The 26,850-nt window shown below is 33.2% G+C and overlaps 1 protein-coding gene and 1 long non-coding RNA gene across 2 annotated transcripts in view; one reads left to right on the top strand and one right to left on the bottom strand.

Annotated features, from left to right (window-relative positions):
* The window catches only part of LOC118197442 (uncharacterized), a 576,327-nt gene that overhangs the window by 26,076 nt on the left and 523,401 nt on the right, over positions 1-26,850 (bottom strand). The gene's annotated exons all lie outside the window — the stretch shown is intronic.
* Positions 1-26,850, top strand: part of LOC118189796 (uncharacterized) — an 85,900-nt gene that overhangs the window by 26,805 nt on the left and 32,245 nt on the right. The gene's annotated exons all lie outside the window — the stretch shown is intronic.

Genomic DNA, 26,850 nt, shown 5'->3' with positions numbered 1-26,850 from the left:
CAACCCTACACAAGCCTGTTCGTCATGTAGGTCTTATCGACTGTTTACAACTGCAACAGTCTATTTCATTTACTTACAATAATTTATTTGACCCTTAATTCAGTAATTTAAACTAGATTTAATCCTTTATTTGTTAAAGTATATATGAATGGAACGTATGGTAAATACTCAATTGTTTTTATTCCTCAGAAGTATAATCAGCTAATATATCTTGTAATGTTCCCTGTTCTGTAATCCCTTTTAAAAGAAAATTTGGGTAGTTTACAATCGACATTTACACTCCAAGTAATGAAGCAGCATACAACTTGACACGTTTTAAAACCTCGAACTGTTTAAGGCCAAGATAACACAATATCGACCATATGCCGTATTTATCTTCTATTAAAATTGCGTCAAATTCTCTTTTGGGTCATGTTATAAGATATTTCGTAAGTCGTAACTGCGCCAAATTCTCTTTTGGGCATGCGCAGTAAGCGAAATTCGTTTAACATTGGTCAACTCAATGTGTGGTTTGCCATTACGCATCCCGGATAGGGCATTGCTGATTTTTCACTTCTGCAGCATCAGAATAACGTAATAAGTGACTGTACAATGCTATTAAAATCAAGGGTTTTTTTTATGCATTTTTCTACTTTTTATGATAATTTGATGATGTCATTTTGTTTAATAATTTAAATATATTTCAACCTAAAAAGAATCTTCCGTTTAGGATTCAATACCTCCTGTTATGCAGATGCATATTATTATAAAAATCAAAAATTAAACTGCAGTATGCATGGGAATATCCACAATCGATATAAAATGAATATCTTATAACATTCGTCTCCGAATACTACGAAACCGCTTATGATTGTATTATCATATATTTTGGTACAGCAAGAATCATATATTGTGCTACAACAAGAAAAATGTGGGGCAACAGTTTTATTCTTAATTATATACTTAAAGAAGTATATCAATTTTAAAAATATAAACGTTTAATGTATCTTAAACTGAGAAGAAATTAATACATTATGGATGGTGGTAACCATCTAAAACGGCAACTAACACTCATCGAGACATTCAAAACTTCATTAACAGCAAATACAGGATTTGAAAAATAAATATTTCCGAAATTCCAGCGTAATGATTAGTGGAGAATGACTATATGCATTTGGCTTTCCTACTGCAAGCTGTTCTTGTTTGTAGAGCCATTACATTTTTTTTTAATGCATGAAACATGAAAAATGAGCAATGCCCTTGCCGGGATTCGAACCTGGACCTCTCGAATATGCGCTGAATGTGCTAGCGTTACATCAAGATGGCATGCTGCAGGGAGGGAGAAAATAACTTATGTACTCCCCCTTTTTTAAAGGGCGACTTTAAAGGGTTAAGGGATCCAATTGCCAAATCCTGGTGAAGAATCATCATCCACCAACTTTTAGTTCGGGCGCCACTGTAGAATCATTACTTTTTTTTTTTTAATCTTGGAGACATGAAAAATGAGCAATGCACTCGCCGGGACTCGAACATGGACCTCGGTGCTACCGTTACACTACGAAGGCATTCTGTTTTTGATCCAAAGCCGGAAGTTCTCTCTTTTCGTAACACTGAGTGACTGATTATTAATGGTTTGGTTGATTACGGCAAAACGTACTAAGGCTATCTGCGTAAGGGGAGGTATACCTTCGTGGAAGACTTTCCGAAGAAAATGGCTCGCATACACTTTACACATGGGAAAAAACACAAACACGCTCACGGAGTTAGGCCATTCGCATGGAATCGAACCCAGGTTGGAACTACCAGTTGTCAGCTATTTTACCGCTCGGCCATTAATGAAACTTTTGCTGAAGATGCAGAGTCTTGCCTCAACATAAAACTTTCTCATATCACGATGCCTATCACCATTGTCAGTGAACTGATCTTTCCTTTATGTTATGAGAAATATAAAAGATCTCCTTTCTATGTAGAACACTTCAACTAGAACTATATAAATTTAATCTGCCGCCAGTGCAACGTGTGTTGACTGGTTCAATATATGGTTTCGACGATTTTGACTTCAGCGTGTATGGCCTATCTTTTGTTTCGTAAAAATTAAACCCGCAAACTGCAGTACATACAGCATAAAGACTAATTGGTTTGAACTGGTGGTATCAATCCATACGCACTTTCTCTTGATTAAATTAAATTAATGCTACTTTCTCTTGATATTGTTACGGATTTTGTATTTAGTTGGCTATTTTTAGTAAAAGTGTAATTAAAATTGTTTTATTTCCCCGCGAAGTTCAGCGCGTGACGAATTTTAAGAGAAAGTAAAAATACAAGATCGCGGTCATTTCACATTTAAATAAAAATTTATCGCCGTAATTGATATGTAATTTGAATAAATGTAATTGGCTACAATGTTAACTGTAACCGTAATTCTACGCTTTTTTGCTTTCCAGAAATTAAGTTTTGAAAATGCGTTAAAGTTTTACAAAATATGAAATCGATAATAAAACAAATTCCAAATTTCACATTTGGGCTTCCACATGGGATTCGCAGTAGAATTGTGTCATTCAAAATTCGATGGCTCTATGTACCATGGTTTTATCACAATGCGAGAAATATACATCCATTTATGCAGATTTTTCATTATTTAATTTCTTTAAATATAACAGAGGGCGATAAAACTTTTTGGCAACAGTTTAAAAAGAGATTCGCCATTTGTAGTGAATAGACGCAAAACGAAAACAATAGTCCTTCAGGGACAAAGCCCCTTTGGACTAAAAATATTATTACTTGATTTGAAATTATATATACAGGGTGTTTCATAGATTATGGGACAAACTTGGCGGGATGGTGGAGCGTACTTAAACATGCATTTTTTGTATAGGAATGGGGGGGTCTAAAGTGACGGGTTAAGGCAGGAACGCAAAAAAAAAAACGACACGAGTGGAAAATGAGTTTATGTACAAATCAACGCAAAGTGCTACTTTGCAGCAATACAGTTTTCCCCATAAATGTTCAAAAAGGGTAACAGTAATAGGAATTACAGCTGTGCCTGGGCTGGCAATGCAGCGGTAATGAGTTGGACAAACCACGATTCGATGCATCAGAGAATCATTCGCAACTCTGATGTCGAGCATGATGGGTGAGTTTACGCACAGAAAAAAAGCTGATATGCATCTCATGTATGGTGCTGCTAATGGGAACGGCAGAGCAGCGTTACGGTTGTACCAGGAACGGTTTTCGAACAGGCGTATACCGAAGCACACAATGTTCGAGAGGTTGCATCACTCTCTGTGTGAAGCCACCTCTGACACTAGGAGTGGAAGAAGCACGACAACCTCGCATTACCTCGCATTCAAGAATCCATCTTGAACATTGTGCATGAAACACCTCAGACAAGTACAAGAGCTATTGCACGTCGTCTGCAGCTGAGTCATTCCACTGTTTGGAGAGTATTGCATGAAAATGGTTTGCACCCATACCATTTGCAGAGAGTCCAAGCCTTGCAAGAGACAGATTACCCTCTTCGAGTTCATTTCTGTCATTGGTTCTTGCAGCAATGTGCGGCGCAGGAGGATTTCACATCGGATGTGCTATTCACGGACTAGGCAACTTTCTCACAGGACGGCATCTTCAATAGCCACAACATGCCCGTGCGGGCAACTCATAATCCACACGGCACACGTCCACATGCATTCCAATTCCGCTTCTCCGTGAATGTGTGGGCGAGTATTGTTAACAACTACCTCATAGGCCCATACCTCTTACCTGCACGTACAAATGGCTTATGTTATCATATTTTTCTGCAAGAGGTGCTACCGGAATTGCTGCAGGATGTTCCGGCTGTCTGTGGTTCCAGCATGATAGTGCACCAGCCCATAACCACGTGCAGGTCTGCAATTACTTGGATGGAATATTTCCGGGCCGATGGATTGGCCGTGGTGGACTCGTTTGATGACCACCTCGTTTGCCAGATTTATCCAGCTTGGAATTTTTTTATGGGGCCATCTGAAGTGCATCATTTACGAGACTCCGTTGACTCACTGGTGGACCTTGTTGCACGAATATGCATTGCGACTGCAAGCGTGCGCGAAATGCCTGTCGCTTTTCAAAATGTTCGTCAATCCCTTCTGCGACGTTGCCAAGCATGTATACTGCTGGTGGTCGCAATCCGAATTGCTACAAAGAAGCACTTTGCGTTGATTTTGTACATAAACACATTTTCCCCTCGTGTCTGTTTTTTTTTTTTTTTTCCCCGTTCCTGCCTCACCCGTCACTTTACATCCTACATTCCTATACAAAAAATGCATGTTTTAGTACGCTCCACCACCCCTCCAAGTTTGTTCCATGATCTATGAAACACCCTGTATATGAATATAAGTATTAAGCTTTTAATAACTCCAAGCAATCTAATAACAAAGAGTCATTTAATACGCACTTTTGCAAAAATTTGCAGCTCGTCCATGATGTAGATTTTTTTAATTTAGTAATATCCATTTATAAAACATTCATAAAAATCTCATTACATTTTTTAAAATGTGTTAATTTAAGTTATTTATTTCCTTGTTAAAATATTCATAAAAATCTCATTACATTTTTAAAAATGTGTTAATTTTAGTTACGAATTCAGATTACAAAATCCTTATGTTTCCTCTTTTTATCTCCACCTTGTTTACACATACGAGTTACCTTCCAAACGATAGTTTTCACAGAACATTCTTTCGCAGCACATAGTCTAAAAATGTTTTCTCATAATCAATTTTAACAGACATAATTTTGTCCCTTTTTTCACTTCCTTGTACGAACTAAAAAGGAAGTATTGTAATCGCGAAAAGTTTCAGGCAGCATATTTCAACGAAAATATCCATTTTGACCGCTATCGAATGCAATTTAACGATGTTTTTGCGTGATATCTGTACGTAAGGAAAGAATAACATAGACTTTTCCTCCAAAAAAATTATAAAACTGCTTTAAAATGAATTCTGAAGAGAATTTTTCGTGGCGTCTGTACGAACGTATGTACGTACGTGCGTGCGTACCTACGTATCTCGCATAACTCAAAAACGAGTAGCCTCAGAAAGCTGAAATTTTGTATATAGGACTGCTATAACATGTAGATGTGCACCTCGTATTTTGGTTGCAATCGGCCTCACCAAACGTATATAAATATATTTATATATATATCCACTCTGTTACCCGGCTCAGTGATCTCAGTTTCTTTACTCTTATATGTTCGTAAATTGTACATTTTTTGCTTTAAAAATGATTGAATTATGTTTTTTTTTATCTTCCGGTTAAGGATTTTATGCCTTTAGTAAATCTGCAATATTTTTAGAATTATCAGCAATTTTAAAACTGTTTAATTGCCGCTAAGACTGTTTTTAATGGCGGCCATTGATGTTTACATTTGAAACAGGAGACTAGTGGATTTATTGCCAATTGAGAAACAAAGATAACGCATTCATTTATTATTGCCAATTAAATCATGCTTAATTCTTTCTGGAATTTTTTCGAGGAAATAAGTGTTTGAGATTTACTTCGTAATTTTTAATACAGATATTTTGAGTTTTTATGTATTTTTGCCTTCTCACGAAGTGAGAACTGAATTAATTGAATGAGAAATACTCAATCGTCTGTGAAAAACTGTTTCTTTTTTGTTTTGTTTGCTTAATTTCTTTTATACATCGTTCTAGCTTTATTATAGTATTTGAATAGAACATGTGGCAACGATTAGATAATTCTATTCTTTAAATGATATAAATTTTGTGCATTATGAGTTATTATATGAACGAAATATTATATAACAGTTAACTTAGTTTCCGTTATAAAATTATTATATAAGTTAACTGTTATATAATTATTAATACTGTTAAGTGAGTGTAGCGCCAGAGTGTCGCTATGGTAAACAAAGTGAATTTTAAAGAATGCATTTATTCTATTGTGGTTTATGCGCTGTCGGCGAAGTAGATTTAATTCAATCCAATAAGTTTAAATAAAATGCAAGAAAAAATTCGTATAATTTAATATTCCAATTTAATATTCCAATACAAGGAAGTCATGTGGTGTACACATCAGATTTTTTCACTTCCTTGTACCATGTACTGCAGTCACAAAAATTTCGGCCATCGTTTTTTAACAGAAATATCCATTTTGACTGTAATGAAATGTTTTGAAATTTACACTAGTTGCGCTGGAAGAGTTTGGTTTTTATTTAGTGATTTAAAAAATAGCAAATTAAAAAATAATAATTTTTGTCAAATAACGAAATCTAATTTTCAATGCGTTCTGCCAATTTACACGTGAGAAAATTTTATACTCGTTACGAAAAAATAAAAATACACAAAAAATAAAAAGTTTCACACCGGTTCGACAAAAATTGACGGGGAAATTTAATTTCAAAATTTGCAGTTTTTGATGTCATTTTCAACTTGCCTTGAGGAATCCATTAATTAAAAGTAATATGAGGAAATAAGTTTAAATGAAGTACAGTAAAAATGTGTATAATGTAATAAATAGGTCGTACAAGGGAGTCATGCAGTATCAATATCAGAATTTTCGATAATAAACGCCATTAAATATCGTTTCCATCTTCTAACATTTAATTCAGCCATTTAGAGCAACATATCTTTTAACTAAATTAAAAGAAAATGGGCTTCACCTTAAAACATACAGAGTTTACATTTACTGATATTAACTTAAGATATAATATTCAGTTTTCCGCCCCTTTTTCTCCAGTTAGCTTACATTTTTGCGTTTGTTTTACTTTCGTAATATAATATATATCATGAAAAACCTGATAAAAAATGTCTGAAAGCTTTAAGATTTTACAATACGTCCAGAGGGGTTTTCTTTAAACGTTTTGTGTGTTACCTTTATTTATTAAGTATCATGTTTTTCACATTTAAACTAAAAAATTTCAGTTCAACAGCAATATCACAAAATAATTTAAAAAGAGCGTATTTTTAGAATTTTCAATACGTAGTCCCAAGCAATCAAGATGATTTTTTGGGGGGGTTACAGTATTGCCATTCCTCGCTTTGAAATCGTTGAGTTAGTTAATCGAAAACTCGTTAAAGTTTTATAAAATATGAAATAGATCATGAAACAAATTTCAAATTAGTGCTACTTGCCCATATAAACGAATGGAAGACTATGTTATTCAAAATTCGGTGGCGCTAGGTACCGTTGTTTTATCACAATGCGAGAAACACATGTGCATTTATGCAGATTCTTCATTATCTAATCTAATTCTTCATCATTAAAATTTCTTTAAATATAACGTTGGGCTCTAACATTTGATGGCAACATTGTGAAAAGTGATACGTCGTTTACAGCGATACGACACATAATGCCAAACCGAAATTAACAGCCGTTTTGGGCTAACGCCATTTCTGATAAAAATGTCTAATTTTCATTGAATTCTTTCAATAATTTATGTTACCTTTAAAAGCTAATTAAAAATCTAATTTAAATTAAAAAATACGGTTGAATTTTACCAGTATTAATTAAAGAGTTATTTTATTTTTTAAATTTATATTTTTAGTAAGAATTTGTAATTTTTAAAAAGAATATAATGAATCGTATTCTTTCACGATTAATTTTTCGTTTTTATGTAAATAAATTTAATAATACAACTAAGACTCATTCTGCGTTCTTTGCGAAAACTGCACACAAGAGTTAAGTAAATTAAACAAAGCTTTGTAAGCAGACTTTCGTTTAAGTAAATCACTACGGCAGAGAAAAAAAAAAAAAAAAAAGCTTCCTTTTCAAATAGCTAATAAAATTGACTAATGAAGAGGCATTTATGGCGCATCACATACGTCACAATGTGATAATAACCAATCATTTAGTTATCTAATTCTGAGCATTTAATTTTTTGAGTTTTCAGATATTTCTCAGTACACGGAATGGGTGGCATCACTTTTTAAGGCTTCAATTTAAAAAGCGCCTCAGTAGTCATGAAGTTAAACTAATAAACATTAGCTTAAAAACCAAAATATCATTAAAGAGTTTTTTTTTTTTTTTTTTTTATGTTTGTTTGAGAAGTCATACTTGAGACTGTACTGCAGAATATCATTCTTGTTGGTCGGTTATTGACCGTCTGACTGCAGTGGCGCTCGTTCCCATGGCAACGGATGGAATCCGAAGGAAGGTGACTTATCGAGGGAACAAAAATACATGATCGACATGTCTGGGCTGATTTGATAGTTCCGTAGAAGATTAGATTTGATATTTTTTCCCTTACAGTTAGTTTTCATTCGACTTCTATGCAAAATGTTCTTTTACACGAAGACATATAAAAGAGAATCGATTGGCTGGTGCATGTGCTACGAAACCACGCCAAATTTTCTTGAAAAGGAATAGGTAGTTAATGAAAATAAGTCTATTGTTGGCTATAAAATGATTAAACACAATTGTGCATTAAAAAAATTAAAAGGGTTTGGAAAATATCCAACCAGACTAAAGTACTGCATTGCAAACTAATGTATTAATAAAAGTAATGTAGCATGTAATGTAACTTAATGTATTAATAAATTATTAAGAAATATATTATAAAATCTCCTTGATTTTTCTGTAAACTATAATAATTTCTTTAGTTATAATTTCGTTCAACTGAAAATAACTTTTTTAACTTTGATGTGGAATGCTTAAAAATTATGTTGGTCTTCTAAATGGCGTTTTATGATTTAAATTATTGCATTTAATTTCTTTGGTTTTAATCAAGTTTTCTTAGATTTTTCCTCCTTCACGTGAATGTAAAATTTAAAGCGAAGCTTTAAAAAAAAAAAAAAAAAAAAAAAAAAAAAAAAACGAAAACTTTCAGATTTTATATTACGTCCAAAGTAACGTTTTTTAACTTTTTTTTTTTTTTTTTTTTTTCTGTGTGTGTGTTACCTTTATTTATTAAATGTCATGTTCTTCGCACTTAATACACAAAATTCAATCCAATAGCAATATCGTAAAATATTTAAAAGAGCATATCTTTAGAATTTCCGACACACAGTCTCGCGCGCTGGAGATTATCTCCGCTCTCCTCGTACAGTGTTCCTATGGCTCGCTTTGAAATCGTTGAGTTTGATAATCAAAGTTTCTTTAAGTGTTACAAAATATGAAATGGATAATAAAACAGATTCCAAATTTGGGCTTCTAGATGCCCATAATCGAGTTATTTAAAATTTATGGCCCTGGATACCATTGTTTTTATCAGAATGCGAGAAACATACATACACTTATGCAGATTCTTCATTACTGAATTTCTTTAAATATAATCCATGGCTCTAATATTTGGTGGGAACAATTTAAAAAGTGATTCATCGTTTATAGTGAATCGACACAAAATGCCAAAACGAAATTAATAGCCCTTCTGGGCTAAAAAAATCTGAAAGCTTTCAGATTTTATATTACGCCCAAAAGGCTGTTTTTTTTTTTTTTTTTTTTTTTTTTTTTTTTTTTTTTTTTTAATGTTTTGGGTGTTACCTTTTTTTATTAAATATCATATTCTTCGCACTTAAACTGTAAAATTAATTTCAACAGAAATATCGCAAAATAACTTTAAAATGAGCATTTCTTTAAAATTTTTGAAGCACAGTCTCGCGCGCTAGAGATATATTTTTTTCCCCCCGTACAGTGTTGCCATTGCTCGCTCTGAAATCGTCGAGTTTGTTAAAGAAAAATTCGTTAAAGTGTTACAAAATTCGAAATAGATAATAAAACAAAGTCGAAATTGAAAATTTGGTCTTCCCAGTGCCCCATGTTCGGGTGGAGGACTACGTTAGTCAAAATTGGATGGCTCTAGGAACCGTTATTTTTTTTACAATGCGAGAAACATCCATGCATTCATACTTCTTCATTTATTTAGTTTCTTTAAATATAATACATAGCCATAATATTTGGTGGGAACAGTTTGAAATGTGAATCAACGCAGAAAGCAAAATGCCGTTTGACACTAATAGCCCTTTGTGTCTAATCCACCCCAAAGTGAGTATGCACATTGATTCTTTACATTATTTTATTATCATAATTTATAAATATTATTTTTAACATTATGCAATAAAAATGATACATACTTCATTCTTCCGCCATTTTCGTTTCATTTACTGGATTCAATTAATAAATCCTAGAATGAATTCATAAAGGTATTTGCGTCAAATAAGGATCGAACCCGTTACTCTTTGTATGCACACAGCTTGCTTAACCATGTTTCGTGGATTCAATTAATAAATCCTAGAATGAATTCATAAAGGTATTTGCGTCAAATAAGGATCGAACCCGTTACTCTTTGTATGCACACAGCTTGCTTAACCATGTTTCGTGGATTCAATTAATAAATCCTAGAATGAATTCATAAAGGTATTTGCATCAAATAAGGATCGAACCCGTTACTCTTTGTATGCACACAGCTTGCTTAACCATGTTTCGAAACCAAAGCTGGTTATCTTCTGCTATTTCTTGTGCACCCGAACATTACGTTGCTGTATTTGCTGTTTCTTTTGTACGCTCATTTCAAAATTCTCAACAGCTTCCCGAAATCGTCTGGTACTTTCATATATTTAATGAATTACTTCAGTTTTCGAGAAGTGAATGCAGCATGAAATAAATCAGTTATAAATACCACTTCTATCAAACTTTTTTTTTTTTTTTTTTTCCTGTTTAAAACTTGTTACCATAAAATGGCAAAGTACCATAAAAATGGCATTTTTATTAATCCCTATTAATATTAAATCATATTACATAGAAATACCTCTTTTAACTTATTAAAGTTATAAATTTAAAGATTGGAAATATAAGGAAATAATCAGTATTCATGAAAGCTCCTGACAAATGTTTGTAAGATTTTCACTGTGTAAATCTCAGTTACAGTAGAAGGTGACGAATCTTAAGAACTAGTTAGCGAATACTCGCTTAAGTTCGTGTGACAAGAAACAACAAGATGGAAGGGTAACTAACCCGTTATTATTCCAATAAGATTTAATAAAACTCCGTCTTGGAGTGTACAATCAAAGCCGACACTTGGGCTTGAACTTAAGAGACTAAGAATTAAACTAAAACTAAGATTAACTAAAGAAATACAGCCGAAGCTATCAATGGCCCCTTAACTCTATTTGACTACGAAGCTTATCAAGGGCTTGAGTACGGCCGAGCGTAATAACAGCTTTGAGAGAGAGAGTGGCCAAAAAGGCAGACGCGCGTAAATCAGAAACACTTGATTCTCTCTCCTAAGACCAAAGAACTTCGCGGTTAAATACCGCTCTTCCTCATTATGTATTCAGACGTGATTCTAAAACTACGTTATGGCCGGAAGTAGTAAGTTGAAGTTAAGAATTTGACAGGAAAGTAACTTGGATTAACGGCATAAGATCTTTAATGCATCTTTGAAAATTATAGTTTTTTGGATCAAATTATTATCCTTATTAATGCTGTTTAATAAATTGAGAGCTATGAAAGAAATATATATCATTAGTTTATTTTTAATACTCAAAATTGAGCTAATTCGTAACATGCCTAAGATATAATATATTTAATTGATGTTTTTGATAAATATTTGTATCACAATAAATACGAGATGTTTCCGGTGCGGACTAAATCACGCTCATAATTATGTATGTCTCAAGAAAGATTCAAATATGCAGTCCGTACAGGATTCAAAAACGTACTCAAAATAAAATTTCTATTTCTGATAGTTCCATATCCCCCAAGAAGACCCGTTCCAGCCCGTCCTAGCAATATTTAGAGACGTAATATTGACACTACCACTGGTATCAATTTGACATGTTAGATAAAATTGTTCGCAAGGTTGATAATATATATCGATATAAACTATATAAATCGATATAAACGTTGATATAAACGATAACCTCAAAATCTGCAGATAAATATTGTCCAGTGTGATACCACAGTTATGAGTACGGTTTAAGCTGGTAATGGTTATAACTTCTATTACATTTAATGAATTTATTAAAAATCTACGTGATTACACCAAGGCAGTTTTTCTTGGCCAGAATTCCAGATGCATTCTTGAAGATTATCTTCTTATGTCTGGCTAACCACAGAACTATTTCACGGTATCTTGAAACAAATACCATTCAACATTATGTTGTAAGCGAAAACTCGATAAATCTTGTCAAAGTTGTTCTGAGTGGATTCGCCTCGTACAGCTCAAAGAAGGCAACTAAACAAGAACTAAACACTCAAGAATTTAACATAATCAAAGTGCATTTAAGTGTATAGATTCCATCCAATACATATATACCAGATTAAGTTATAAATGAACTGAAATAGAACGAATTTATGACGTTACTAATTCGTTCTATTTTGATATAACTATTGATTCCTACACGTTTAAAGGCGGTGTAGCACAACGCCATAATTGTCAGCACGCTTAGAACGCGAGAAAACTCAAAACTTTCCTTCATAAAAGTTCTGAATACAAAATCTTTCGTACTGCAGCAGTAACCAGACGGATGCTGCCAATTGGTTAAACCCACTTAATCAAAAGAAAATACGCTTAGACAAGCTCAAGGTATCTCTGACGGCTCGCATGGAGCCTTGAGCACATGAAGTTAGCACAAGTCTGGATGAACCTAGATGAGCCATGGAACTTTCAGTCTGGTAAAAACTCTAGACATGAACAAGAAATCTCGGATATCCCTGTAAAATTTACAAGCCTCAGGAATAAGTTTTCTAAAAATTTCTGCCTGGAGCATATGAGGATAGCACAAGTCCGGATGTCAATCTAAATGAACCACGGAACTTTCAAAGTCTCGTAAAAATTTTAGACATAAACAAGAACTCTCGGATATTTCATCTGCAAACCAGATATCCAATAAAATTTCCAAGCCTCAGCTATAAGATTTTAAAAAATTTGAGCCTTGAGCACATGAATTTAGCACAATTGTGATGAACCTAGATCAAGGATGGACAAACTCCGGGCCGCCGGAAGGTTCTATCCGGCCCGTGATAGAATTTTAATTTGCCGGTCTGAGGCAAATTAAAAGAAATGTGTATCTCCCTTTCTACTTTGTTTAAATACTTAAATGTATAATACAGTCAAAAGTCTTTAATCCGGACTCGTCGGGACTTCAGCGATTCCGGATTATCGATTTTTCCGGATTATAGATCATTAGTTTAAATCTGGTAAGATGGCATGCAGAAATTATAAAATTAAAAATATGAAACCGTAATTTATAAAATAATGAGCAATTATGATCTAAAGGGTATCAAAATTTACAAAAAAAGAAGCTTAATATTTATTTGTTTACTTTATTAAACATTTCTTTCAGCGCGCGCATGCGTAAAGCATACCTTACGCATAGCCGAAATTAGAAAACTGCAACCAGAAAACTATTTGATTTGTATTCGTGATATTTATAATGACGAGGAATTTGATTTAAATCATATCAAAGACGGAGTACATCGAGATTAAATACTACATTTAGTAAGGAATTATAAGCCGACTAAAATAAAAACATCTGCCCTAAAGATAACGTTAGTGCTGACAAATCAACTTCCAGTTCATTGCGCGCCGCGACGTCCCCCCCCCGCGCAGAGCAGCGTGAAATTGATAAACAGATTTCGGAACCGTTAGATAAACAAAGGATATGCCTTTATCCATTTTTTATAGCAATTCGTTTTTTTGTCTAATGGACATCGAAGCATACTTTCGTTTTCTAGATCCTTTGGGAGCTCCAGCATCGGAAATTCTATTTGACATAATCGAAAGTTCAAGCTTATTTTTATAAAATTGCTCTTACAGTCTGCAAAAAATAATAAGCCGGATCCAATTCGAAGATTAAGGAACAACGCAATCATCAACATTAACTGAAATAGATCATTTTAGCTTATACCGTCCGTTTTACATTAAACGCGCACACGAAAACGTATTCTGCGCTTGCGCAGACACATATGCGCAGTCGTAAATGTCTTGCGCGCACTCGTAAAACGCCTATGCGCATGCGTCAACGCGGCGCATGCGCAGAAAGATTTTAGCTTTGAGGTCCGGATTATAGATCATTCCGGATTATGGGTGTCCAAATTAACGACTTTTGACTGTAAATAAATAAGGAAATAGCAAGCACAGACAACTTTCAGTTGGTAAAGTGTTAAAAGCGGAAGTTCTTTGTTAGTTACAGCTGTAGATTGGCGCCAACAAGCGTTATCTCTTTCTCGGGAGCAAACATATGGGAAACCAATATTAGACCTCTTAGAAAAAACTTAATCTTAACTTAATAAGAAAACTTAATCTCTTTGTTGGGCAGCTAGCTAAGAACGACTTGTTTCATTTCCCGAGGTTAAATTCAACACCCTCAGTAAATGAAGAGAAGCTTTAAGAATTCTGAAGATGGCATGACAGAAACTGCATTTTGAGTTCGAACAAAGATTTCAGTGCCATTAAAAAAGAATTGGATAATTTTACCATGCCTTTCAACGTAAATTGTAAAGCAGTGAGGTTAGATTTGCAGCTTGAATTAACTGAGTTGCAATCTAGCAATCATCTCAAGCTGTTGTTTCTAAATATGCCGAAGTTAGAGCTTTATAAATCATTATCGAAAGTAAGTTCCCAAATTTAATATCTCACACCCAGAAAATCAATGCTATGTTTGCATCATCTTATATATGTGAATAAGTGCTTTCAACTATGAACCTTAGAAAGAATTATTTCAGAAGCAGACCTTATTAGATGAGTATTTAGTCTCGTTCCTTAGAATCAGTACAACTTACTTCGAACCTCAATATAAGGAACGTTTAAAAATGAAATCGCAATTTCATTCATCTCATTAACATATTTAAATTGTAATACTTGTATATTGTTTTTAAAATTTTAGAAAATTTATCTTGGCCCGCGAAACTTTTTGTTTTCGATTTTTGCCCCGCGACCGAAAATGTTTGCCCATTCCTGACCTAGATGAACCACAGAACTTTTAAAGTCTCGCAGAAATTCTAGATATGAACAAGAACTCTCGGTCATCCCATCTGCAAGCGAGATATGCAATAAAATTTCCAAGCCTCAGGTGTTAGGTTTCTAAAGATTCGAACATAAAGCCCAGAATGGGAAACAATAGACCTCAACAAAACAGTAGCAAAACACATATGGAGCCTTTATTAATTTCTTAAAAATAAATTAGAGAAATTAATAATATATCTGCAAACTAATCCATCTCAGATTAAATTTATCTACACGTTGAATGCCTGGAGTTCATAACAGCCACTGCTATTAAAGAATTCTTCGTTGTTTTTAATATTTTCGAAGATTTTTTTTCAGTGACCCTTCTCATGAAAAGAATAATTAATCTATTTGTACTTAGATTTGATTTATTAATATCTTTGTACTTAGATTATCTCTTAGTATGATTTTTCATACTTTTTCTTGCATTCATATTTTCTCTACTTTTGTAATTTTATCAACCAGTAATTTCTCTTAAGAATTTGTACTTCCTGTTATTATTATTATGTACCTACAAATTATTATTATATGCCTTATTATATTCCTTTAATTTTCACTTTATTAATATATTTTACCAGCTCAACAACTATCCTCATGTTTCGTTATGTCCTATTTTGCTACTATTTTCATGTACTATTTTGTTTAGTCTTGTTGTGCCTAGTTTCATCAAAATTTACTAGGACATTTTCAAACCTTCTAACGTCGCGTACTTCGTAGAGACGTGCTCGTAAGGACTAGGTTTACGAATTGGTACTCTGATAATGTTATGTTTCTTTGCTAGACTAAAAATCTCCGACTGCAAATTGAACGTTTCCTTTTCAAGGGCAAATTAGAATATTCTTTTTAAATTCGATATTAAATATGTAATCTGAAAATGTTGGATGATGCTATTGTAATATCTAAGGTTATGAAATTAATATCTAAAAGCTAGAACTGTTAAGGTTTTTCCAACCATTTGTATTCAAATTAAATATATATTTAAGCCAATCTGAAGTCGTCCTAAAATCACTTGAAAAATATTTCTTCACTTGCAAGCAATATAAACATAATAATGTAATATAATAAATATTTATAATAAATTTAAAATATTTTTTATTATATTTATTAGTCCAAAGAGCAATTTGCCCAGAAGGACTGTTCATTTCGTTTTGACATTTTGCGTCGATTCACAATTTCACTCTTCAAATTGTTGCCACCCAATATTATCGCCCTGTATTATATTTAAAGAAATTAAATAATGAAGAATCTGCATTTATGTATGTATGTTTCTCGCAATGGGATCAAACAACGGTACCTACAGCTATCAAAATTTGAATAACGTAATCTTCCACAGAATATGGGCATGTGGAAGCCCTAATTTGAATTTCAAATTTGTTTTATTATCGATTTCATATTTTGTAACACTTAAGAATTTTTGATTAATAAACTAAACAATTTCAAAGCGAGCAATGTATGAACACTGTATGAAAAACAACATTTGTATCTCCAGCGTGCGAGACTCTATCGGAAATTCTAAAAATAGGCTCATTTAAAAATTATTTTGCGATATTGCTGTTGAACTGAAGTTTATGGTTTAAGTACGAAGAACGTGATATTTATGTAATAAATAAAGGTAACACACAAAACGTTATAAAACGCTCCTTTGGACATAATTTAAAATCTGAAACCTTTTAGATTGTTTTTATTTATTTATTTATGTATTTATTATTACTTTATATTTATTTATCATTTGAAAAATATGTCTCCGCTTGCAAGCTTTTAATAAACTTAAATTCTTTACCTTTTAAGAAAATAAATATATATTAAATTTTTCATCTTTATACGAAAATTAAATTATTTTCATTTCTATTCTAGATTACCAATTCTAGAGAAGAGCAAATTTCCATTGTTTGTTTTACAGCAGTGATATTTTAGTCTATAACACAATCATATTTAGATGAAAACATTGAATTTTCTCATTAATCATTCCACTTGTAGTATTTGTTTGCATTTTTTAGCATTTCAGCTGTGTTTTTATTTTGCAAATATACGGATAAAATTTTTAATTTATACACTGAAACTTTTCTCAGAGAATAAATCACTGATCAACTACACGAAAAGAATTTCTGGCAGGGGTTTCAAAATATTCTTTTAAAATTTCTATCGAGAGAGATAAGTTGTTGAAAAAGACTCATAACCATTAAAACGAACAATATCGAATTCAGTAACTGGATAATTTTAACCCTTTATATCTACCGACGAAGAGAGAATTTAGTCGAGTGGAGAAACTATTATTCTCTTAAGTTATTATTTATCACCAGATGTGTACAGAGTCTGTCAAAGTTCTAGGTAAACATTAAGAATTCTCGAAGCGTGGACAAAAAGGCTAGTGTGACTCATTCGACCTCGAATGATTACGTCACACGAGAGTGAATCATTGTTGAGGGCGTACCCAAATTCATCTAGTGCTGCCACTATCAGACGCTCAAAAAAAAGAACCCAATGAACTTAAAAAAAAATAGTTAAAGACGGCTTATGTCTTGAAGATAGGCATGCAATTTGGTATAGTTAAAGATATTGAGAAATAAGTTGTGTTGAAATACACATTTTTATCTATAATGCAACAAAATAAAACTTTTCTTTTTATTTATTAAAATAAAATAGTGGGAAAAAATGCTTGAAATTATCTGGAATTAGTTGATTTAAATATCCAATCGGTAAAAATATTTTTAATTTATTAAGAAATAATACGTTTCGAATTTCTATCTAAATGACAGTGTTCACACATATTACATTGCCCCCATTCTTCTTTCATATTTCAAATATTATTATTACCTTTTACATTATACAGTTAATTCAGTTTTTTAAGTTGATAAGTATGAATTATATAATTTAAAAAAAATTAAAAATAAAAATATGAAACCTTTCAGATTTTATATTACACTCAAAGAGGCACGTTTTGTGAGTTACCTTATTAAATATCATGTTCTTCCCACTTAAACAATAGAAATAAATCAACAGCAATATCACAAAATATTTAAAAGAGCATATCTTTAGCATTTCCGATAGACAATCTCGCGTGCTGGAGATTTTTTTTTTTTTTTTTCGTACAGTTTTGCCACTGCTCGCTTTTCAATCGTTGAGTTTCTTAATCAAAAATTCTTTCATGTTTGACAAAATACGAAATATATAATAAAACAAATACCAAATTTCGGTTTCCAGATGCCCATATTTTAATGGAGAACTACGTTGTTCAAAATTGAATGTCTCTAGATACCGTTGTTTTTTCACCCTGAGTGGAACATACATACATTTATGCCGACTCTCCATTATTTAATTTCTTTAAATATAATGCAGGGCTCTAATATTTGGTGGCAACAATTTGAAAAGTAAAACGCCGTTTATTGTGAAACGTCACAAAACGAAATGAATAAACGAAATCAATTAATTGCTAAATTGTGTTGTAATTTCTTTGCAAATAATCTGCAGTTTAATTTTTTTTAAATAAAAGTGTTGTTTATATTTATTGGATATTTTTTCGGCGGCATTTCATACTTCTAATGAATGTTTTTTCTCTTATCGGGAAAGAAATTTCAGGTAAACATGTTAATGGACATTCTACAGGCTTCACCATTTTCAAATTTCAGTATTCGTTAAAAAATTTGGGTAAATGTTACCTAGATTAGGAACTATATATGTTATGAGATAATTACACGGTTTGAATTATAAAACTGAGTCAAAAGTACTTTTGAAGCCGTAAACCGAATTGAAACTATTTACATAACCAACGACTAAATTTCAGTTTTCAATCTTTTGCCATTCTCTGCTACTGGAAACACTTGTGATTAAATTTATATTGCAAAAAAAGTGAAACTTCGTCATAAATCAAAATAATTTATAAAATTACTATCATAAAGCATTTTTAGCTTTATTTTTTTATAGTTTAGCTTGCATTTTTAATTTATATAATATGAAGTAGATGAAATACTAATAATGAATAAAAAAGTTAAATGAAACTAGCATTATTAGGACTTTTGCGCGGTATGTTGAAACTTCTAACATGAATAATAATAGTACATCTGATGCATAAAATCGTATCCATAACTTGACATTAAAGAAATTTTTGATGGATCATTCAAACAATTCTGCGTTAAAAATCACTAATAATAGCATTTCGTACTTAAGCTTTATCAGTAGTCTAATTCAGTGTTTCTCAACTGGATTTACTACACGGTAAAATATTTCGGTATGTTTAAGAATTAGACCAATTGGCACAATTTTTTCACATAAATAAATCTTGAAGGCAAAAATAACCGGCAAATATTTCTTGCGGACCAGCGGTTGAGAAACACTAGTCTAATTGACAACTCCTAGCGTAGGAAAGAAGAAACATTTTCGCGCGTTTAATGACAAAACGGTTACGGTCATGCTGCGGTTGCGATGAAAATTCTATTGCAATTAAATTTCTCTGTCTTCATAAAATACCGAGTTTTAAACATTTTCTGTTAGGTTATTTAAAAAAAAAACATTAATTTATGTTCTAAATTCTTATACTCTAATTTAAGCTTATTCAACAACGCCCATTTCATACATTCGTTTCACATTTACAATTAATATTCACATAAATTCACAAGGGAAACCAGAAGAAAAATTTGAAAAAAGAAAGAAATTACAGCGCAATCGGGTTACTCAATTGAACATTCGATATACAAATTATAATTTCAAATAAAAGGATTTAAGAAAATCTGATGGTTTGTACTTTTTTAAATCGTTGAATCAAAACTAAAATAGAAAAACATTTTATAAGTTTTGCTTATTAAAATCGGAACACCATTTTTAACAATGAACACATTAACTCAGAATACATTTTTAACTCGTTTAACTATAATTTTGATGAAATGAAATGAAGCATAGCAAAAGAAACGGAGAAAGCTGAGTAATTCCGTAATTAGCGAATCTAGCTTAATATAATTAATGCAAAGCAAACAGTATAATACATTTTTTTACATAAGCACTAGCACTGTATTTTAATGGATTTATGACTTTCTCTTCAAGCTCAGTATACAAAACTAATTATTTAACTGATTTTTATAACTATATTTCTGATTAATTATTAACTTAAAATGTGCTATTAAAATATGAAGTATAAATATGATTATTAACAGCAGATATTTGAAAATGCTAATTAATGTATAGTGCATACGATACTAGGCCAAAAAAATTTAATGACCACGCCTAAAATGTTAGGTACCTAAGATTTCACTGCTCCTTTTTAATCGATAATTAAAAGCAGAAGCATTTGTTGAAAACATTAAATACTCAGTGCATATTAGAAATAAAGGTGGATAAAAAATTCTTCCGTATACTCACAGTCGCTCATGGTGCTTTACAGTGAGTAAGTAATATAAGCTTCTGATACTGTATGGGTTACCTGTAGAGAACGTAGTTAAAGCCTCTGCGGTAGAAAACCGGCATCCATATAACAGCACGTTTCGCTAGAGGGCAGCACAGTTCGCCAGACGCTTCGACATTAGCAGGCTGCATAGACGATCAGGCGCCATTTTAATCCCCTTTCACCACCCTCCCCTTCACCAAAACTCATGCCAAAAATTTTTCAATTTTATTTCCTTTCGCGTGATTTCCAAGCTGTCCAATGGTTTCCGTGGAATTTCTTTTCACATATGTTGGTTGGTTTGAAAGTGGTATTTGTTAGTTTATTTAGTTAACATGTGGAGCATTTCTTCAATTTTTTCCCCCCCCTCTCTTTTATCAAACATCTACCGAAAAAGGGGCGTGGGTTAGGATCGGTTAACTAATCCGACTACGTCCATGATAAAGAGCTGGGGATAAGTTGGGAGGGGAGTTGGTTTATTTGTTTTTCCTATGTGAATGAGTTGCGACTGGAACAGTAATCCATATGGCAATTACAGTGATTGCTCGATGGAAACAAAACAAAACCTGCACCTGATGAGAACTGAGATTAATAATTAAATAGAAAAGATTTTTACAAATGCCAAAACTGTGCTTATTTTATTTGTGCCGCAACTTTTCTTTTTAGCCCAAAAGGGCAATTAATTTCAAAACGGCATTTTGCGTCGATTCGCTTTTCAAACTGTTGCCACCATATGTTATCGCCATGTATTATAGTTAAAGAAACTAAATAATGAAGAAGCTGCACGAATGTTTTTCGCATTGTGAATAAACAATGGTACTTAGGGCCATCGAATTTTGAATAACATAGTCCTCCAACCGAACATGGGAACTCAGAAGCTCGAATTTGTTTTATTATCTATTTCATATTTTGTAAAATTTTAACGAATTTTTTATAAACAAATTCAACGATTTCAAAGCAAGCAATGGCAACACTATACAGAAAAAAAAAAAAAAAAAAAAAAAAAAAAAACTATCTCCAGTGCGCGAGACTGTGTATCGGAAATTCTAAAGTTATGCTCTTTTTGAATTATTTTGTGATATTGCTGGTGAATTGAAATTTACGGTTTAAGTACGAAGAACATGATATTTAATAAATAAAGATAATACAGAAAACGTTAAAAAAAACCCTTTGGGCGTAATATAAAATTATGAAACATATCAATCATAATTTTTTATTAAATTTAGCTGATAAATCATTTTTTAAGGCTTCAGAGGTATGTGTCCTTATAAGTGCTGATTTATTTTTTAAGGTCTTTTAAAATAGTACATATAAAATAAATGATAATTATTGTTGTATTTGTAGTAATTATATACACGATATATTTTATTTTTTGTTTCATTGCAACCATTTTACAAAAACTTTGCAAAATAGAAAAAAAAAGTAATTATTTTCCCAGAAATTTAATCAAAAATAAGGAGAAAAATTCTAAAATAATTATTTATCATTAAACCTGGGACACAGAGTTACCTCATTAGAAACACATGAGTAAGATTTGTAAAAAATGTGGTGCTTTGGCTGCGTTGTTCATTATCTCAAGGCCAAAAGCATAAAGAAAATTGTTTTTTTCGTTAGGAAAGGTGAAATTCACGGCAGGTACGTTTGGTTTGAAAGTCAGAGGTAGATTCAGAATGACTATTAAAGTATGTTTTACTCTCTCTAAAAAAATTTTTAAATATGCTGATTTTGCATCAAGGGCAAACGCATGACTTAAAAAAATGAAAAAGAAAATAAAAAGGCAAGCGTGTAAATGTACACTGGGAAAAAAAAAAAGGGGGGAGGAACAGTTCTATATCTCACGTTCTACTGGGCCGATTGACGAAATTCAAATTACGTTTTTCATGTCTCGAAAGCGCGACTTAGGATATATATTAGATATATATAAGGTATTTTGACACAAAATCGGACTTTTTCTGAAATGACATGCCAATTTTTTCCATATTTCGATTCTACCACTCAAATTATGCCAAACAGTCAAACTTTGTAAAATTGTACGACGAAAAGTATTTTGAATTATGACCTATAAAATTTTTAACATCAGCTTAAAGTAGATGCATATCCAGCATATCTACAAAAAGTTAGAGCAAATTAATCAGCTTTTCCGTTTGAAAAACTAGCTATTTCTCTTAATTTGGAAATCAGATTTTTTAAACGATCAGATGTTATCGAAAAATGTGTGAAGACAGAAGGAAAAATAAATATACGAATTTTTGACTAGACTATTCTCGGTTGCAATGAATCATCCCTATGGATAACAGCTGCTTATTTTCCCCTTTAAACAATGACATCGTTTATATGTTTTTTTTTTTTTAATTAGCTATAATTAGGAAGAGTGTGTCTTTAATTTTACAAAATATGTATACAAAGAAATTGCTCATAATAGTAAAATATATTTATTCATTCTCAACTGCGAATTTGGGAAAAAAATTACCCCATTTTTCTATCTATTTCACTATATAATATACAATACTGCTAATCATAAATAAGGTAAATTTAGCATATGGATTTGGGACAAACGGTTTTCAAGCCAAAAGCTGGGACTCATAGGTCCCAGCCGCAGATAATGGTGGGATAGATACGTCCGACACGTAGCGATTGACTTACTATAAGCACACCTATTATTCTGAAAAACTATGTAATATAAAATGCATTTTACATCGTATGGTACAGAGTAAAGCATTCTTTACATAACCCAGCATTACACATTGGGCAACTCGTATTTGTTCTTTTTTTTACGTTCATTTGTGTATAATGAGTACAGCGGCATCTTGGTTTTCCAACTGTTCGAACATGATCTCCGACATTCAGGAGATTCGAAGTACTTTTTAACCCAGCACTGATTTTTAAACTTTTAGCGGGAGATTCATGTCCTGTCATGAGGTATTTCTCCCGCCTTCTTAGCGTGCCTTCGTAGTGTAGTGGTCTGCATGCTGGGGAACATATTCCAGAGGTCCGTGTTTCGATTCCCAGAAAAGGCGTTGCTAATTTTTCCTCTCCCCTGCTTCGAAATAACCTAATGTTTCTACAATGGCGCCCGAATTAGAAGGGTGGTGGAAGATGATTCTCCACAACCAGGATTTGGCGATTGGGTCCCGCAATAACCACAGTTGCCCTTTAAAAGGGGGAGTATATAAGGTATTTCTCCTGCCGCCTTAGCGTGTCTTCGTGGTGTGGTGGTCAGCACACTGAGCCGGTATTCCAGAGGTCCATGGTTCGATTCCCGCCGAAGGCGTTGCTCATTTTTCATCTCTTTGGCTTCGAAATAACCTAATGTTTTTACACTGTTAGTAGTTAAAGTGTTAAACTATTTTTATGTTAAGCCTACGTCATAAAAGTATTATAAAAGATGTGAAGAATGAAAAGAATTCTCGACTTGCTTCAGAATCGACTTAGAATGGTATCGATGGAACGACACTCATCGCAATTCGAGGACTATCAGTATATGAGCTTCGTGTGGAGAACAATAAACATTTTCTGTGTGCAGTACGTGCACATTTTTATATTAATTAAATGTTGAAAATTTTAATATTAACTGAAACTCGTGTGGAAACTGCTATGAAATGGGCTGCAGAAAACAACTGAGGTTGTAGTTAGCTATTTTATTACAATTCCAACGCGAAGACAGTTTTATTTATGGATATAACTGGTAGGAAACAACTGTATGATAAAGAGACAGGAAAGGGGTTTCTGACCGCAAAGAAAAGAACAGTTATTGAGTCGTATTCTGGCAACTCGGAAGATGAAACCGCATTAACCTTATACAGCAGACAAGAAGCCACATTTAAATCGAACGTCACAAAGCGTGTATCTGATGGCCTTGAGATATAAATGCATTATAATTGTGCAAATAATGTATGTGTGCATATCATCATAGCACATTATTTACAAGAAAATAGTTTTAAAATCTCAAGCAAAAGGGTTGTTTAAAAAAATTCAGGGCTAATCTTTGGAATATGGTAACAGGTAGTTTGGCGACATTTTGGTAAGGCGACAAAGGTTACTAGCTAGGACTTTAGCAATAATCTGAGAAGTACACAGTTCGAATCACAGATTATTTTGTCTCAGAGAAATGAGAGATCATGAGACACGTCATGTGACATTTTTCGGAAATTTGCAATCGTGATTTTAGCTAATAAGCACTTAGAAACAATTTCGCTGCTAAAGTGCAGAATCGTCCACTTATTTGTTTGGCGCTTTTTACAAGAATAAGAAGAATTGGATTTGTGTCAATTTTCTTTGACTTTTTAAGTGAAAATAGGTCGATGTGTACATGGAGAAAGTCAAGAGTGTGCGTAATGCCATTTTTGTGCAATTCTGTGATTTTTTTTAACCTATGTGTACATGGATACCCTGTATGTGCAATTCTTAAAAACGCGGCAAGCAGTGGGCGATTCTGCACTTTCTCCAAATTTCGCCTGTAATCTTCGTCATGATTAAGCACTTTTGTTCCATAAAAGTTCTAGCATAAGCGTAATTCGGCTAGCAAATTGTTAAAAAAAAAAAAAAACGCCTTTACTTCGTGAAAACAAAATGGCGTTCAAAAAAACAACTAGCAGGTTGCTGTAGCAGGGTTGGTCGCCAAAAAATCGCCAAGTTACCATAATCCGAAGATTCACCAAATTCAGCAATTTATTAAACTATTGTTTTCCTGTATTAGTATAAATGTATTGTTGCGTTCTAAGGGCTCGTGGATTTGGAGTGATTGATGACAACACTTGATGAAGAATCCAAACACAATTTACTCGCCAGTATTTGGCAGGAAAAATCTAAAAGACGCATTACAGTCGTCGAAAAACTACGCTAAACACGCTGAAACAATCAACAACACAGCCTTCAGGCTATCAGGCTATAACGGTGAAGACAGCTTCACGGCAAAGCACTAAAGTGCAGCTCCCGATTCGGTCGATCGCTCCCAAGCTAATCTCTGAACTCAAAGCACTGCTACTGAACTCAATACACTCAATATTCTCTTCACGATAAACTGCTAGTCCGCGTATGGGCAGGATATTTATAGCTTTTGACCTGCGTTCGAGAACAATCTCGGGAAAAACAGAAGAAGACCATCAGTAGAACAACCGTACCATCATTTAGACTTTCGGTTTGTCTGCTCTATTGATGGGTACTATCCACCATCTGCAGCTCAGCGGCTTTTATTAAAAATAATTGAGTGATATGTTAATGTACAAAACATAGGTAATTAGAAGTGTTGAATACATAACTTTCAACTTAGATAACTTTTAAAATAAAAATAAAATATAAAGTTTATATAGAAGTCAACATATAAATATAGGTAAAAGACATATGTAGAAGTCCATATCTTGTAGAATGTTCATATGTGGAATATCTATACGTATAATGTCTTTATGTAGTAAAATTAATAAAGTAATAAAATAAAAAATATAAAGTCTGTGTAGTAGTCCACGTAATTATATGCAGAAGTCCATGTCTTGAAGAGAGTGAAAGAATGTCTATATGTAGAATGTCCATATTGTTACGAAATGTACAGGCGCGGTGAGATAGCTTCCCCGCAAAGCAGGTTTAGGGTTGCCGTAAAATGGTAAAAGAAGGCAGGATTGCCACATTTGGCGAGAAATCCCCCATTTGGTGACAAAATTGGCGATATACCATGGACGGATGGAGAACCTTCTGAAACGAATACTTACCGGTTTAGCCGAGAATGTTCTCAAACACAAGCCGAAAGGTATATAAACCCTGCTGGTCCGCAGTAATAGTATTGAGTGTTTGTCTCTCATCGAGTGGTGTGTGCCTCGTCTAGTTAGCCGTGCGAAGTCGATCGAGTTGACAGCCGGGCAGCGAGTGCCGAGTGGGTCGTCGAGTGCACCGAGAGTCTTTTAGTGCATCGCAAATTAGTGCATGTCGAGTCTTGTATTAGACTGTGCTGAGTCGAGAGCTATACTCTTGTGTATCGTCGAGTGCATCGCGTGGAGAGTCTCGAGAGTACGGGGAGTTCCGAGAACTACTGAACCGAAGAGTTGGAAGCTGTACTCGGGTGCTTTGTAGTGAAGCTGTCTCCACCGTTACTGCCTGACAGTGTGAAGGCTGTGTCGCTGATTGTTCCAGTGTGTTTGTTGTAGATCTTCGACGACTGTAAGTGTTTTGGAGCTGTCCTGATTAAATAAAGTGCTAAATAAAGTGTGTTTCAATACTTCATCAAGTTTCGTCGTTATTCACTCCAAATCCATACAAACCCCGTACGAACGTGAAGGAAGAAAATAACGCAACAATATGTAGAAGTCCATATATTTTGACAATACTGTTAATTAGATCAGAATCTCTTTGTTCAATCATTTTTATGGAGCTTTTAAATTTTCACAGTTGATGAATAAATAGTTTATGGGGATATTTTGAAGTTTCTTGCGAAGGAAGTTGCTTTTTAGTGTTTCTCTGAACCAGAGTTGTGCTATGTTGTGGTAAATGGCTAGAGGTGGAGATCCTTTGTGATTGCGCAGTTAAAGAGGTAGTGATCGAGAATGCCAACGTGTCCGCAGATACATAGGTTTGAGTGATG

This window comes from Stegodyphus dumicola, chromosome 12 (genome assembly GCF_044657685.1).
Source record: "Stegodyphus dumicola isolate Sdum_Otavi_A_Nest chromosome 12, ASM4465768v1".
Taxonomy (NCBI): domain Eukaryota; kingdom Metazoa; phylum Arthropoda; class Arachnida; order Araneae; family Eresidae; genus Stegodyphus; species Stegodyphus dumicola.
The sequence above is the reverse complement of the archived record's forward strand: the minus strand, read 5'-3'. Positions and strand labels throughout refer to the sequence as shown.